At 33.4% G+C, this 17,562-nt stretch overlaps 1 long non-coding RNA gene across 1 annotated transcript in view; it reads right to left on the reverse strand.

Annotated features, from left to right (window-relative positions):
- LOC110262110 overlaps positions 11,310 to 17,562 on the reverse strand; it is a 403,568-nt gene continuing 397,315 nt past the window's right edge. Inside the window, exon 3 of the long non-coding RNA XR_002346687.1 lies at positions 11,310 to 11,751. This is a non-coding gene — a long non-coding RNA (uncharacterized LOC110262110). The remainder of the gene's footprint in view (positions 11,752 to 17,562) is intronic.

The raw sequence follows: 17,562 nt of genomic DNA on the forward strand, positions 1-17,562 counted from the left end.
AAAAATACTGCTACAGTGCCAAAAAATCAGTTTTATATCATATTTAAATTTAAATCTGCTAACACCACCGTTTGTTTTCCTTAACTATCCCAATAGGATAAAAACTAGACACAAGAGACTGATATTTTCCTACTAATAGAAAAACCTAAACTCTTTTATAGACCCAAGTAAGATGAACACAGTTCATTAACTTATTTTTCTGCAATAGTCTATAGATTAAATGAACAATAAAATGTTTTACAATTTAAATAAGATCCTTTTTGCACGTGTTTAATATATTAATAGCAGTCTGTTTTTACCATGCTCCTGGGGTTATGACTTTAAGTATCTGTTTCTTACCAGCATAATACTATTTTATTTCCAAGGCCAAAGGCCTTTAAGTCTATTAAGGTGAAATCAAAGAATTTAGCTAACAATTTGTATTTCTTTTCTCTTTAAACATCCATTGTCCCCAGTGGAAAGACAGAGACCATGGTCTTTCTTGTCTTCCAGAAAATTTGTTTAATTAGGTTTAGTTTTATTTGGTTTGGTTTCTCTCTGGAAATTTTCAGAAGAATCTCTTAATTCTTGGTGTCATGAAATTTCATTGTGATGCAGGTAAATGTAGGTATGTATTCTGTTATTATTATACTGTATAGTAATTTAGATTTTTAAAAATTGAGTATATATGTTCAACTTTGAAAACTCCTCTTCTGTTGTTACCCTCTCACTCCTGGCAAAGAAAACTGACTTTTTTTCCTGATAATGGCCCTCTTGGATTGACCTCTGATATCTTTTATCTTCTCCCATCATCTACTTTTTTTTTTTTTTTTTTTTTTTTGCCTTGCCCCTAGCACCTGGAAATTCCCAAGCCAGGAATTGAATTTGAGACCCAAGCTACACCAGTGACAATGCTGAATCCTTATCCACTAGGCCACCAGGGCGCTCCCAACTTCTGTGTGTGTGTGTGTGTGTGTGTGTGTGTGTGTGTGTTTTCCTTATTCTATATTCTGGAATTAATTTCTTTCTTTCTTTCTTTCTTTCTTTCTTTCTTTCTTTCTTTCTTTCTTTCTTCCTTTCTTCTTTCCTTCTCTCTCTCTCTCTCTCTCTCTCTCTCTCTCTCTCTTTCTTTCTTTTTTTAGGGCTGCACCCACACACAGCATAAGGAGGTTCCCAGGCTAGGGGTCTAATCGGAGCTACAGCTGCCAGCCTACACCATAGCCACAGCAATGCAAGATCCAAGCTACGTCTGTGACCTACACTACAGCTCACAGCAATGCTGGATCCTTAACCCACTGAGTGAGGCCAGGGATCGAACCTGCAACCTCATGGTTCCTAGTCAGATTCATTTTCACTGCACCACGATGGGAACTCCGTAATATTTCTAAAACATATTTTTGTTTATTCTGATTTTTCAATTTACCAGTTGTCTATTAAGTTTGGAAAAGCTGTTATCCCCTCCTTAAATTTATCATTTTTAATATAGCAGTCTCTTTCTATATTTATGAATATAATTATTCTTGACTTTCTCTGAATGTTAATTTAACTCCACAAAATAACTAATTCTTTTCAATTGCTTGAAATCTTTCTTCTGGAGCTACTTTTGTTTTCATGTTTTTTTACTGGTCATTGTTTTTGTACACTTGGGTATCCTCAATTTTCTGTTAAAAAGCCTGGTCTTTTATTGGGTGTATCAGAATCACATTCTTTCATGTTATCAACCTGAGTGGAGTTCTATTTATGTAGAGAGAGAGTTCTGTTTATGTTATGAGGTAGACAAGTCATGCCAGTTCACAGGTCTTATTTTAGAATAGGCTTCCAATCAGGTAACAATTTCTCATCCTTCCAAAGTCACACCAGATTTGCTTTCCTATTTTTTCTTTTTTAACATTCCCCCTGAAATATTGTTCTCCTTGGACAGTCTCCTCTCCTAATCATTGACTGTATTTTCTTTAGTCTGGAACACCAACATACACATTAAGAGCTTTACTTTTCTCTGATTTGCTTTAATATTTTGACATGTATCTCTCTTTTAGGCCTACTTTCCTCTTCTAAACTCCACAGACCTAAGAGCATCTTAGGGGTTCCAAGGTCACATGTTTTGTTCCTCCTCCACCACCCATGTGCAGCTGCTTCTTCTCTGCACTAACCTCAATCATTTCCTTTGTTTGTTCTTTTTCCTAGAGAAATGTGTTGACATGTCTAATCCACTATTGAATAGTCTACCAACTTCCCCTTCTCTTTGCAGAAATTGAATAATTTTCATAATTTTTAACTTTTTATTTTAGAATTAGAAATAAAATGGAAGCTAAGTACATGTGCCTAATTTGTCATTTTGACCTTAAACATGTCTTTTGAAACTGCATGGCTAGGAGTCTTTGACAGATCTCATAGGATCTTAAAAAGATGCAAATTTAAAAAAAAAAATAAGTATTTGGGGAAGCATTTAGTTAACCTACATGCAGTGAGGAGAAATACTCAATTCCTTTCTCAATAAGAAGATTTATATGTTCTTACCTCATGATCATGCTATCGTTCTAGAGATCAAACAAAGCAGAAGTCTGCCTTGAACCAGTAACACGTTTAAAAATCCCAACATCTTTGTACATAGCTTGCAGTGTCAAGGTTCAGATGACTTGTCTTTTCCTAGGTTGCACTGCAGTATTCTGACAGGTAGGTGCTGATTTAGCCACCCTCCCAAATCACTATCATTCTCCTCCAGGCTACAAAACAAGGATCTATATTAAAAAAAAAAAAAAAAAAAAACTTCAAAATGAAAACATTAGTTACAAATATCTCCTAGAAATTCTGAGGCCTCCTTTGAAAAATAACATATGTTACATCTATACTATTAACACTACTGCCCTGTTACCTTTTAATTCCCTATCCCCCTCCCAAAACAAACTTACTATACCCAGGAGGAAAACACTCAATCTAAAGTCTTAATTGTGAATTTTATATTTCTAAGTACATATAAGAGGTATATTTAGTGCACTAGAATTTTGTAAGGAAGGAATTATCAATCAGGATGATACTAAAATAAATAGAAATGGTTATTATATTTCAGAAGGGAATTCCTGTTAGAGTGAACCACTAAGATAAACTTCTTTACTGTAAGAGAGGACTGATAGCCTGTTTTTTTGTTGGGTTTTTTTTTTTTTGCCTCTGAAGACCTGAGAGTGATAAACCATCTAATTCTTAAATGTGAAGGGTTGCTCCATTTGCACTGAGTACAAGATTTTAATGAAGTTATTAAGTGCTTGTTTACAATGGAAATGTCGTGAAAGAAAATTACTCTGGGCAAATATTCTGAGAGTATACATTAGTTTTCTTGGAGTTTATTTGTCACTCTCCATGTGTACTATACTTGAGTACTTTTGTTCAGTCCACGGAAAGGCAATGTTTGTGTTTTAACTCTGATGGAATGAAGCTCTTTCTTTATTATAAAACTATGTACACCAACAAGTGTAATGTTTAAACTATCAGAACACTGTAAGATGCATACATTAAAACCAAATGTTATGAACAGTATCTTTCCTGGAATAGTTTTACATTTCCTAAATAGTACTTCATTATGAAAACTATCCATTTCAAAGTAAAAAAAAATTGTTTAGATGATCACTAAAATATAAGTGCTCTGTCAGAAATATATTACATAAAAAATGTGCATTATTTTATCTTCAAACAAAAAACTAAACCCGGAAATCATTCACATATTTTAGCAGTAAATAGTATGTATGCATTTACCAAAATATTTAACTGCAACATTCAAATCACAGCATTTTTTTCCACAAAGAGATGGCTCTTTGAATAGAATATTCTGACAAATGGATCACTTAATCCATCAAAATATCTTTTATATAGATTATAAATGTTCAAAGAACATTTCCTAAGTAGAAAATATTGGTTTCAACTTTGAAAACTTTATCTCCCAATCTTTTCAAGTGGATGCTCCCTCTGAACAATTTTTTTTACATTATGAGAGAAAATACTTTAATCAAGAACAATATTCATGTACTTTTGTGCACTAGGATAAAAAGTATGTGTTCTAGACTAAATTATAACTGTTAAAATCAAAGTATCTAAAGAATTTGAGTAATGCTCAAAACATGCTTTTCTTTAAGTAGAAAAGCTTTGTGCTTCATGTGTGGTGAAATTATGTGCCTTACCAATTATTTTTTTAATTGGAATACAATTAACATATAAAACTGTATTAGTTTCAGATATACATTATGAGTTGCTATTTGTATATATTGCAAAAATGATCACCACCACATGACTAATATCTGTTACCACATATAGTTTAATTTTTTTTTCATGTGGTAAGAACTTTTAAGATCTGCTCTCTTAGCAATTTATTTGAAAGAGATTAACATTAATCTCTATGCTGTGAATTATAGCCCCATGAATAATTATAAGTTTGTAGCTTTTGATCGCCTTCACCCATTTAGTCCACCACCCACCATGCTCCTCTGGAAACCCCCAATCTGTACTCTGTATCTATGAGTTTGGGGGTTATTTTGTTTAGTGCTTTGTAGTGGTGTTTTCGAGTTTTTTTGTTTTTTTTTTTTTTAGATTTAACATATAAGTGAGATCATAGAGTAACTGTTTTTCTGTACAACTTAATTCATTTACCATAATGCCTGAAAGGTCCACATACATTGTCACGGTGGCAAAATTTCTTTGTTTTTATGGATGAGTAATATTCCATCATGGTATATTTGTGTGTGTGTTCATGTGTGTGTGTGTGTATCCCATTTTCTTTATCCATCCATCCATTGATGGACACCTAGGCTGTTTCTATGTCTATACCACTGTAAATAATTCTTTGGTGAACAGAGGGGTTCATATAACCTCTCAAGTTAGTGTTTCTGTTTCCATTGGATAAATACCCACAATTGGAATTACTAGGTCACATGGTAGTTCTGCTTTAGTTTTTAAGAAACATCCATAACATTTTCCATGGTGGCTGCACCAATTTACAGTTCTGCCAATTGTGCATAAAGATTCTCTTTTCTCCACATTCTCTCCAAAACTTATCTATTGACTTTTTTTCATTTTTTGTTATTTCCCCAATAAAAAATGTTTTTCTACTGTAGAGTATGGTGACCCAGTTACACATACATGTATACATTCTTTTTTCTCCTATTATCATGCTCCATCATAAGTGACTAGACATAGTTCTCAGTGCTACACAGCATGATCTCATCACTAATCCATTCCAAAGGCAATAGTTTTGCATCTATTAACCCCAAGCTCCTAATCCATCCCACTCCCTCCCCCTCCCTCATAGAAACAACAAGTCTATTCTCTAAGTCCATGATTTTCTTTTCTGTGGAAAGATTCATTTGTGCCCTATATTAGATTCTAGATATAAGTGATATCATATGACATCTGTCTTTCTCTTTCTGACTTTTTTGATAATAGCCATTTTAATAAGTATGAGGTGATATCTCATTTTGGTTCCGATTTTCATTTCCCTGATGACTAGTGATATCATGTATTTTTCCTATGTTCCTTTTAGCCATCTGCATTTCTTCTTTGGAAAAATGTCTATTCAGAACATCAATTTTAATCAGATTGTTGGATTTTTCTATTGAATTGTAAAAGTTCTTTATATATTTTGGATATTAATTCACTAGATACATGCCCAGATCAGCTCAGCAGGATGGGGCTGAAGAATGGGTGCTGTGAAACTTAAGGAAAAAAGTTAACATAAAACAAGACACAGAGACACTTATCTTAAGTAAAGGTGGGATCCGGGGACTCAAGTTCTCTGGGACCAAGAGCACCACCTCAAGAAACCACACTGCTTTTATTGTGCTCTTGAGGATTATGTCAAGTGAGGAGGGGGTTGTAAGTGCAGGATATAGGTTTTTTTAAGTTATTTTAATAGTCACATAGCCTGTAGCTGGTTAAGCTTTTATTCTGACCTTTAGGCATTTAACAATCATTAGCATTTGAGGAAGCTTGGCTTCAGCTATCTATGCATAGCATGCCTATCTGCAGCAATCCAGTGTGCCTAGGTTTGCACCTAGGTTCTCCTTGCTAATGCATATCCTGCTAATGACCCCTCATAAACCCTTGGGGCCATGAAGCTCCTCTTTCTTTTATTCTAAGAGGACACATCATGCTGTGCAAAGGCGTACCAATCTGCACAGGTCCCATGTGCCTAGACCAACGCATTATGTCCTCATTCAGCTGACCCTATCAATAACTTATGCCTTTAGGTCTTCGTTCTTAAGCTTAAGTCATTTACCAGCACTGCGACTGTTTTCCAAGCAGGAAGATGGGGTAAAGTAAAGCAGGACAAAATGGAGTTTTCAGCAAAGAGGCTAAGAAAATATGGTAGAAATATGTCCCATGACAGATACAAGACTTGAAAATATGTCCTTCCATTTATTTATTGTACTTTTAGTATGTTGATGGCTTTCTTTGCTATGCAGAAACTTATTAATATAGTATCACTTGATTACTTGTGCTTTTGTTTTTGTGTCAATTCCAAAAAATAATCAAGGAGCATAATGTCCACATTTTCTTCTAGGAGTTTATGGTTTCAGGTCTTATCTTCAGTTCTTCAGTTCATTTTGAGTTAATTTTTGTGTATAGTGTAAGATAATGGTCGAGTTTTATTCTTTTATATGTGGCTTATGCAGTTTTCCTTATGCCATTTATTGAAGATACTGTTCTTTCAAAATTGTATATTCCTTAATGAATTGTTGAATTAGGTTTGTTATTTTTCTGAGGATTTTTGCATCTAAGTTAATAAGGGATAGTGGCCTGTAATTTTCTTTCTTGTGGTGTCATTGTGAGTGTAATGCTATCTCATAAAATTGGTTTGGAAATATCCTTTCCTTTTCTACTTTTTGAAAGAATTTGAGAGATATTGTTTTTAATTCTCTTTCAATGTTTGGTAAAATTTACCAGTGAAGTTGTCTGGTTCTAGACTTTTGTATGATGGGAGGTTCTTGATCACTGATACAATCTCCTTATTAGTAATTAGCTGTCCAGATTTTCCACTTCTTCATGATTTGGTCTTGGTAGGTTTATGTTTCTAGGAATTTACTTCTTCTAAGATGTCCAATTTATTGGTGCATAATTGTTTATACTATAATCCTTTCTATTTCTGTATTACCAGTTGTAATGCTTCTTCCTTCCTGTATTTTATTTGATTCCTCTTTTTCTTGATTAGTCTAACTAAAGGTTTGTCAGTTTGATATGTCTTTTCAAAAAACAAGTTCTTGGTTTCATCGACATTTTCTGTTGTTTTTTGGCCCTATTTTATTTTTATTTCCACTCTTATTTTTGTTATTTTATTCATTCTAATAATTTTAAACTTCATTTCTTCTTTTTCCAGTTCCTTGAAGTTTAAAACCATGTTGTTTCAGATTTCTTCTTTCTTGATGCATGGATTTATTTCTATGAACTTCCCTCTTAGAAGTGCTTTTGCTGTATCCCATAAGTTTAGGTATGATGTGTTTCCATTATTCAGTTATTTTTTTAAATTCTTTTGATTTCTTCTTTGAACCATTGGTTGTTTAGTAGCATGTTGTTTCATCTCATATATTTGGTAATTTTCCAGTTTTCCTCCTGTAATGTATTTCTAGTTTCATACAACTGTTGTCAGAATAGATACTTGGTATAATTTCAATCAGTCTTCTTAAATGTATGAAGACTTGTTTTGTGGCCTAGCATGTGGTCTATCCTGGAGAATGTTCCATGTGTATTCTCTTCCTTTTAAATGGAATGTTCTGCATAAGTCTGTTAAGTCTATCTGCTGAGCATAAGCATAAGCCCTACTAGCCACTACAATACACAGCTGATCTAGAGGTGTCCCCTGAGTAGAAGCCACAAAAATTGGGGTGCGAAATTACAAGCTCCTTTAAGGTGGAGAAGAGACTTTTGGAGAATATTTTAGTAGCCACCTATATGTGGGTTAAATGGATGCCTACCTCTCAGGCAGATGGTTTTAGATAAACAAAGCTTTTTCACCTAAAAAAGCTGCCACTGTGCTTTTCCCTAGGGTGGGTGAGTCTGTATGTACTAGTCACTTAAGAACTGTTTCCTCATGTATAAACAATGAGGTCCTACTGTACAACTGTGTCCAGTCTCTTGGAATGGGCCATGATGGAAGAATGGAAGATAATATAAAGAGAAAATGGTTGTGTATGTGTGCATGTGAATATACACACGTGAAAAACAGGGTCACTTTTCTGTACAAATGGGAGTGTATGTTCATGTGTGAATATCCAGACATAAATAACTGGGTCACTTTTCTATACAGCACAAATTGGTACAACATTGTAAATCAACCATACATTTTTTTATTACTCAATGAATTTTATTACATTTGTAGTTGTACAATGATTATCACAACCAAATTTTATAGTATTTCCATCCCAAACCTTCAGTACATCCCCCACCCCCCAACCTGTCTCATTGGGAAACCATATTTTTTTTTTTTAAGTTTGTGAGTCAGTATCTGTTCTGCAAAGAAGTTCATTGTGTCTTTTTTGTAGGTTCCACATGTAAGTGATAGCATATGATGTTGGTGTCTCACTGTCTGAATGATTCACTTAGCATGATAATTTCTAGGTCCATCCATGTTGTTCCAAATGCCGTTATTTCTTTCCTTTTAATAGCTGGGAAATATCCCAATGTGTATATGTACCAAAACATCTTTATTGACTAATCTATGATGGACATTTATGATGTTTCCATGTCTTGGCTATTGTATAGAGTGTTGCAATGAACATTAGAGTACATGTATCTTTTCAAGTTATGGTTTTCTCTTGATAGGTGCCCAGGAGTGGGATTGCTGGATCAAATGGTAATTCTATTTTTAATTTTCTGAGGAATCTCCATACTGTTTTCCACAGTGATTGTACCAATGTACATTCCCAACTGTGTAAGAGGGTTCTGTTTTCTCCACATCCTCTCCAGCACTTATTGTTTTTAGACTTTTTGATGATGGCCATTCTGGCTAGGGTAAGGTGGTACCTCATAGTGGTTTTGATTTGCATTTCTCTCATAATTAGTGATGTTGAAAATCTTTTCATGTGTTTTTTTTTTGGCCATCCGTATGTCTCTGGAGTATTGTCTCTTTAAATCTTCTGCCCATTCCTTTGATTTTTTTTTTTTTTTTTTTTGGTATTAAGCTACAGAAAGGTGTTTATAAATTCTGGAGATTAATCCCTTGTAATTCATTTTATTTGCAAGTATTTCCTCCCATTCTGTGGACTGTCTTTATGTTTTGTTTAGGGTTTCCTTTGCTGTGCAGAAACTTTTGAGTTTAATTAAGTCCCATTTGTATGTTTTTATTTTTATTGTCATTACTCTAATAAGTGGATCTGAGAAGATGTTGCTGTTGTTTATGTCAGAGAGTGTTTGGCCTATGTTTGCCTATAAGAGTTTTATAGTATCTGACCTTATATCTAGGTCTTTAATCCATTTTGAGTTTATTTTTGTGTATGGTATTAGGAAGTGTTCTAGTTTCATTCTTTTATATGTGGCTACCCAGTTTTCCCAGCACCACTTGTTGAAGGGGCTGTCTTTTTTCCATTATATATTCTTGCCTCCTCTGTCATAGATTAGTTGACTCTAGGTATGTGGGTTTAATTCTGGGCTTTCTATCCTGTTCTGGTGATCTATATTTCTGTCTTTGGGCCAGTACCATGTGGTTTTGAAGACTGTAGCTTTGTAGTATAGTTTAAAGTCAAGGAGCATGATTCCCCCAGCTCCATTTTTCTTTCTCAGGATGGCTTTGGCTATTCTGGTCTTTTGAGCTTCCAAACAAACTTTAAAATATTTTGTTCTAGTTCTGTGAAAAATATCCTTGTAGTTTGATTGGGATTGCATTGAATCTGTAGATTGCCTTGGGTAGTATAGTCATTTTGATAATATTGACTTTCCAATCCAAAAGCATGGTATGTCTTTGATTTCTTTCATCAGTGTCTTATAGTTTTCAGAGTACAGGTCTTATATCAAAAAATACCTATCATATGTGGAATGTAATTTATACTTTTACTGATATTTGCCATAAAATATCAATGTGCTACACTGAGATAAGTTTTTAATTGGCAAACAAATCAAAAGCAATACTCAAAAATTTGGGGTTGTTTCCCCCCCACACTATTTTTTATTTTCTTTGGTTTTGTCAAAACTTCTAAATTTGTTGCCTACAAACATTTCCAATATATCTTTCTATGGCAAGGGAAATTGCCTTGAATTTTGTCTCCATTTTTTTCAGTTCATCTTCCCATAGATATATATAGGCATTTTGATTTCTTTCATCATTGTCTTATAGTTTTCAGAATACAGGTCTTTTGTCTCAAGTAGGTTTATTCCTAAGTATTTTATTATTTTTGATCTGATGGTAAATGGGATTGTTTCCCTAATTTCTCTTTCTGATATTTCATTGTTAAAATATAGAAATGCAATCAATTTCGGTGTATTAATTTTGTATCATGCAACCTTGCCAAATTTATTGATGAGCTCTAACAGTTTCCTGGTGGCATCTTTAGGATTTTCTAGGTATAGTATTATGTCATCTGCAAACAGTGATGGTTTTACCTTTTCCTTTACATTTTAGATTCCTTTTATTTTTTTTCTTCTGAGTGCCATCACTAGGACTTCTAAAACCATGTCGAACAGTAGTGGTTAGAGTGGACATCCTTGTCTTGCTCCTGATAAATCCCACTTGATCATGATGTACAATCCTTTTAATGTATTGTTGGATTTGGTTTGCTAGTATTTTATTGAGGATTTTTTGCATCTATGTATATCAGTGAAATTGGCTTGTAATTTTCTTTTTTTGTGGTATCTTTGTCTCCTTTTGGTATCAGGATGATTGTAGCCTCATAGAATGAGGTGGGAGTGTTCCTTCCTCTACAATTTTTTGAAACAGTTTCAGAAGGATAGGTGTTATCTCTTCTATAAATGTTTGATAGAATTCACCTGTGAAACCATCTGGTTCTGGACTTTTGTTTTTTGGAAGATTTTTAATCACAGTTTCAATTTCAATACTTGTGACTGGTCCATTCATCTTTTCTATTTTGTCTAGGTTTAGTCTTGGAAGATTTTACTTTTCTAAGAATTTGTCCATTTCTTCAAGGTTTTCCATTTTATTGGCATATAGTTGCAAATAGTAGTCTCTTTTGATCCTTTGTATTTCTGTGATGTCCATTGTAACTTCTCCTTTTTCATTTCTAATTTTATTGTTTTGAATCCTCTCTCTTTTTTTCTTGAAAAGTCTGGCTAAGGGTTTATCCATTCAGTTTTTATGAGAGAAGGTGAGCTTCAGTTCTTCTATTTCACCATCTTAATCCCATATCTCATAGATCAACTATACTTTAAAAAAAGAACTCTTTCTCAGTTTGCTATAGACTTGTGAGTCTCATGGATGGAAGCCCCATTGGCATTCAGAGTTAGATGGGTTGAGGGCATATCTCTCAGGTGCAGGTCTTAAAACTCAGGATGCCCAATATGGGGTTTAAACATTTGCTTGTCAGGGAGACACTTAGGTTTGTGAGTTCCCCCCAGATTTGATTCACCATATGCCAGGGAGTCTGAGAGTTCATGGCAAGGTTGTGTCCCAGCCTCTCTTATCTGATTTGATTTGGGTTTCTTGTAATTCACTTTATATGTGGAAGTTGCTCAGCTGGTTTTGGTTTTTTTGAGGAAATTGTTTTGTATGTAGCTGAAGATTCAGTGTGTCCATGGCAGGAACTGAGTTAATAATCCTCCTCCATCACCATCTTGAGCCAGAAACCCCTGGAAATGATTTATTAAACATAAGCAGTTATATTTTAAATGTCTACTATAATAGTATTTCTTATGTTTTAGTATATAATTTGATCATAAAAATGAATTTATATCATGTATGAGTTTTTATTAGAAAGTTAAAATATTTATTAAACCATATCTTTTTGATCACTTAAAAGTACTTTTTAAAAGTCATGTTGGGTGTCCAAAAATGTCTTTTGTATCTAAATATATATAAATTTAAAAGAAATTGCTGTATAACCCTTATCTGTACCCTCATATTTCTACTATGGCATATCCATAAACAATTCATAAATGTATTTTCCTATACCAGATACATTAACTAGTTAGACTATATTATTTAATATGCTAATAATACCTTATTGTAAGCTCTGCAAAAATAATTCCTAACTGGTGGTAGAGAGGTGTAGGGATATCATAAGTACCCCTTAAATTTTAATAATGGTCTCTAGGAAAATGCAACTATACACATGTATACAAAATTTGCACACATTTTCTTGGAGTTATATATACTGATCTCTAAGGTTGTGTATGAAAAATGTTATCAGCATTGCACTGTATACCGAGAGTAAGGGAGGAGAAGACAGACCATAATAGCTGTATGAATTTTCCAGATGCTGTAACTAATAAACATTTCAGAAGAGAATAATAGAAGGAAATAGGCCTTGCCATCCTCACATGATTTAAGGGAATGTTGCAGGTGCTCTAGGGGTACAAATTAGGAATTATCTTCCCTAAATTAACCAGAATATATAGCCTCCCTAGAAATTTACATTTTATTCTTTAATTGTTCATTAAATGATCTCATTTTGAAAGATCTGATACAAGTTGATGTAAAATACCTTTTGTGTACTCCCATTTGTCAAAGCTGAACAGAGTAGTCAATCTCATTGTAACCTTTTAACGAGTGAAAAGACTCCTGAATATTGACCACAGTGAAGAACAGATGTGAAGTGTGAACAAGAACACAAAGAAGGCATTAAAACAGTTGCAGAATGAACTTTGTCAATATTTTGTATTTGACAATACAGAGTTCCTTCCTTGTAGCTAACATTTCAACCTTGTGAAATTAAGGTACAATCTATTAACATGTCATGAATTAGGTGGATGGTGATCTCGATATCAAATCTGAGAGAACCCCAGCTTGACAAGACAATTACTATTCAAGATAGTCAAATTTTAAAACAATTGCTTCTAGTACAGTAAACAGCTCAAAATGCATGAGAAGTATTTTATGAATGTTCCAAGTTTAGGAACCGTTTCCTACTTCTGTATTGGCATCAAATGTCGTGTCTTTGCAGCTTTCTGTTGTAATGAATAAAGATTATTTCCCACAAGGAGAAATTCACATAGGAAAGGAATAAGGTACATAAGGAAAGGTATATGTACAACCTTCTTAGCCCTTTTTCTGTGTGTGATGTTTTACTGTAAGGTTATTCTCATATATGGCACCACAGCAATTTTTTTGAAATTTAAATGGAGTCCAGTTAATTTTCAATGTTGTATTAGTTTCAGGTGTACAGGAAAGTGAATCAGTCACATATATAAATATATCCATTATTTTCTCCCATAAAGGTTATTATAAACTATTGAGTAGATTTTTCTGTGCTATACCTTTGTTCTCATTAATTTATTTTATACAGTAGTGTGTACATGTTATTCCCACACTCCCAATTCTTCCCTCTCCCCAATGATTTCATCTATGGTAACCATAATATTGGTTTTGAAATCTGTGAGTTTATTTCTTTTTTTTAAATAGGTCCAATAGCATTTTCTATTGAAGAATAAATTGTGGACAGGTTTATCTTTGGGTATAACTTCCTGGGTAATACCCACTTGCATTCAACCATTATTGTCTATATTGGGACAATGATAAAAAATATTCTGTTTGGCTGAGCTTATTGTACATCTTAAGTACACAGGAAAACAAGAAACTGTGTGAAAGTGTTTTGTAAACTTTAAAGTGCTATACAAATTTACTTATTTGAAACAGTAATGAAGACTGGCTTCTCCTCCCACATGTTACCATCTGTTTTTAAAAATATTTTCATGCCCTCTTTCCTTCCTTGAATTGAGAAACATAAATGTTAGCATTTTACAATGTTCCCAGTGAGAATTTTTATAATTAATATGTATAATATAAATATAAATAATATGTAACACTATTCTAGATATTACCCCATTACTGATGGACAAAATTATGACATGAATTATTTGATTCTTCCTAGTCATATTAAGTTCAAAATATTAAGTTCTTCCTTTCATTGGCAGATTATGTAAGTACAGTGAAACTGAGGAGAGTGGTGTATTTTAACTCTATTCACTAAGAATGTTAATTTAAAAGGATAGAAAATGCCAATATTTGATACATTTCTAATGATTTTATAGGTATAGATAATGTATTTACTAAAGATGATTTTTTATAGAAAAAAGGGAATATTTCTACAATGAGGTGTTGAGATTTCATTCTTACATGTTCCATCATTAACATTATTATAACAGCCTTGTATTTTTATAGAAGTATTACTGTCATGTTCACTTTTTAAAGTTTTTTAGGAAGAAAGAAAGAAATCCACTCCTGTACTTTCTGTTTCTGGGCTTTGGGCTTTTGCAGTGTTGCTTAAGTGATGTAAAAATAGTCCCTCCAGAAGATAGGAGGAAATTTTGCTTATAGATGTAAGTATATGCCCAAATTCCTAGGATTCTTTAAGGAAATAAAAGCAATAAGATTTAGAGATACAAATACAGATATAAAGACATATAGATTTATATTAAGGAACGGCCCCATAATTTTGGGGACTAGTAAAATCAAAATCTGTAGGTCAGATTGGCAGGCTAAAAATTCTGGTAAGAGCTGATGTTGAAGTCTTGAATCCAAAATCCATACTGCAGATCAGGAGTCTAGGCACTCAGCTGCACTTTTTCTATGTTACAGTCTTGAGAATCCCTTCTTCTCCAGGAAGCCTCAATTTTGGCATTTTAAGCCTTTAGCTAATTAAATATGTCCCATTCACATTATCAAGGGAAGCTTTCTTTACTTAAATTATAAGCGTTAATCATGTTTACAGAACTCTTTCACAGAAATATCTAGTGTTTTACAAACAAAAGGGAACGATAGCTTATCCCAGCCAAGCTGACATATAAAGTTAACCATATCAGTCCATGAAACCACATAGTAAGTATTTGATTTTTACTTTGTTATCTTAAGAGGTAGTTAAAAGATATTATTTAGGGACCAACAAGGCAGGAACATAATACATGGGAGTTACCATTGTGGCTCAGTGGTTTAAGAATCCAACATGTTGTCTGTGAGGATGTATATTTGGTCCCTGGCCTTATTCAGTGGGTTAATGATCTGGCATCTTTGCAGGCTGAAGTGTAGGTTGCAGATGTGACTCAGATCTGGTGTAGCTATAGCACAGGCCTGCAGCTGCAGCTTCAATTCAGCCTCTATCCTGGGAACGTCCATATGCAGTAGATATGGCTATAAAAAGAATAAAAAAAGAAAGACGAAAGAGAGAGAGAAAGAAAGAGTTAAAGAAAGAAAAGAAAGAAAATATGTGAAAATTTTTATTTAAAATTGCAAGTGATGCTGATTACAACTTAAATGAACCAGTTGAGACAGGTATTAGGACATACTTGATGAATAGTTTTAAAATGATTTGACATCAGTGAATTTAGATAAGATATGAATAGGTATCTACTGCTAAAGGGAAATCTTCTTTCCCTTCTTACTCAACTTTCTTTGACAGCTTAAGTAAAGACACGTGTAATTCATCACATTTTGCTAAGAAATGCAACTCTACATACCTGTAATGATGTTATTACTATTCTATTATTCCCTTAGTTTAATTGAAATATAATTGACATACAGTATCATATAAATTGTACCACATAATGATTTGACTTACATCATGAAATGATTAACACGGTAAGTTTAGTGAGCAACTATCATCTTATATAAATACAAAAAAAGAGAAAAAAACCTTTTTTCCTTGCAATTATAAGGACAATTCTAAAAGCTTTCACATGTAACATGCAGCAGTTATATTTATCTGTAGTACTTATTTATCTCATAACTGGAATTTTATACCTTTTGTCTAGCCTGATGCAATTTCAAATCTTTTCTATGAATGAATTTGTTTCTGAAGTATAATTGACCTACAGCATAACATTAGTTCCTGGTGTAAAACATAGTGTTTCAGTATTTCTATATATTTCAAAATCACCACCAAAATAAGTCTAGTGCCATCTGACATCATAGAAAGATACTACATTACTATTGACTCTATTTCCTACACTATATTTAATATCCATGACTTAATTATTTTGTAACTGGAAGTCTGTACCTCTTAATCTCACCCATCTATTTCTCTCACTTCTCTACCCTTATCCCTTATGGTAACCAACTGTTTGCTCCCTGTAGCAATGACTGTTTCTATTTTGTGATTGTTTATTCATTTATCTGGTTTTTTAGATTCCACATATAAATGAATTCATACAGTATTTATCTTTCTCTTCACTTAGCATAATACCTCTAGGTCCATCCACGTTGTCACAAATAGTAGCATTTCATTTTTTTTTATGGCTGAATAATAGTCCATTTTTTATATATCACATTTTCTTTGTCAATTCATCTACCCATGGAGACTTGGGCTACTTTCACATATATTGGTTATTGTAAAACAAGCTGCAAAGTACAAAGGGGTCCTTATATATTTTTGAATTCATTTTAATTTTCCTCAGATAAATACTAAGGAGTAGGATTACTGAATCATATGATAGTTTCATTTTTAATTTTTTTAGGAACCTCCATACTGTTTATAGTGGCTGCACGAAATTATATTCCCACAATAGTGCACAAGGATTCCTTTTTCTCCACAGCCTTTCCAACACTTGTTATTTTTTCATCTTTTTGATAATAGCTTTTTTTTTTTTTTCTCTTTTTAGGGCCACACCCATGATATATGGAGGTTCCCAGGCTAGGGGTCAAATTGGAGCTGTAGCTGCTGGCCTACACCACAGCCATAACAATGCAGGATCTGCACCATGTCTGTGACCTACACCACAGCTCCCAGCAACATCAGATCCTTAACCCACTGAGCAAGGTGAGGGATCAACCTGCATCCTCATGGATACTAGTCAGGTTCCTTAACTGCTGAGCCATGACGGGAACTCCTGATAATATCTTTTTGATAACCTGACAAGTGTGAGGTAATATCTCATTCTGGTCTTCATTTGCATTTTCCCTATTAGTGATTAGCATTATTAGTTAGCATTTTTTCATGTACCTGTTGGACATCTGTACGTTTCCTTTGGAAAAATGTCTACTCAAGTCCTCTGCTGAATTTTTAATTGGGTCATTTAATTATTCTAATGTTGAGTTCTATGAGTTCATATATTTTTTATATTAACCCCTTATATGAATATTGTCTACGAATATTTTCCCATTCAGTAGCCTTTTTGTCTTGTAGGTAGTTTCCCTCATTGTGCAAATGCTTTTTTAGTTTGAGGTAGTCTCATTTGTTTATTTTGCATGTTTCACTTGATTGAGGAGCTATATCCCCAAAAATATTGCTAAGACCAATGTTAAAGAGTATATAGCCTTTGTTTTCTTCTAGAAAAGTTATGGTTTCAGGACTTACATTTAAATCTTTTTTTATAATGATTTTTATTTTTCCATTATAGTTGGTACACAAGTATTTAATCTATTTTGAGTTTATTTTGGTAAATGGCATGAAAAAAAAATGCCCAGTTTGATTCTTTTGTACGTAGCTGTCTAGATTCTCAAGGCCATTC

This window comes from Sus scrofa, chromosome 8 (assembly GCF_000003025.6).
Source record: "Sus scrofa isolate TJ Tabasco breed Duroc chromosome 8, Sscrofa11.1, whole genome shotgun sequence".
In the NCBI taxonomy this organism is placed as follows: domain Eukaryota; kingdom Metazoa; phylum Chordata; class Mammalia; order Artiodactyla; family Suidae; genus Sus; species Sus scrofa.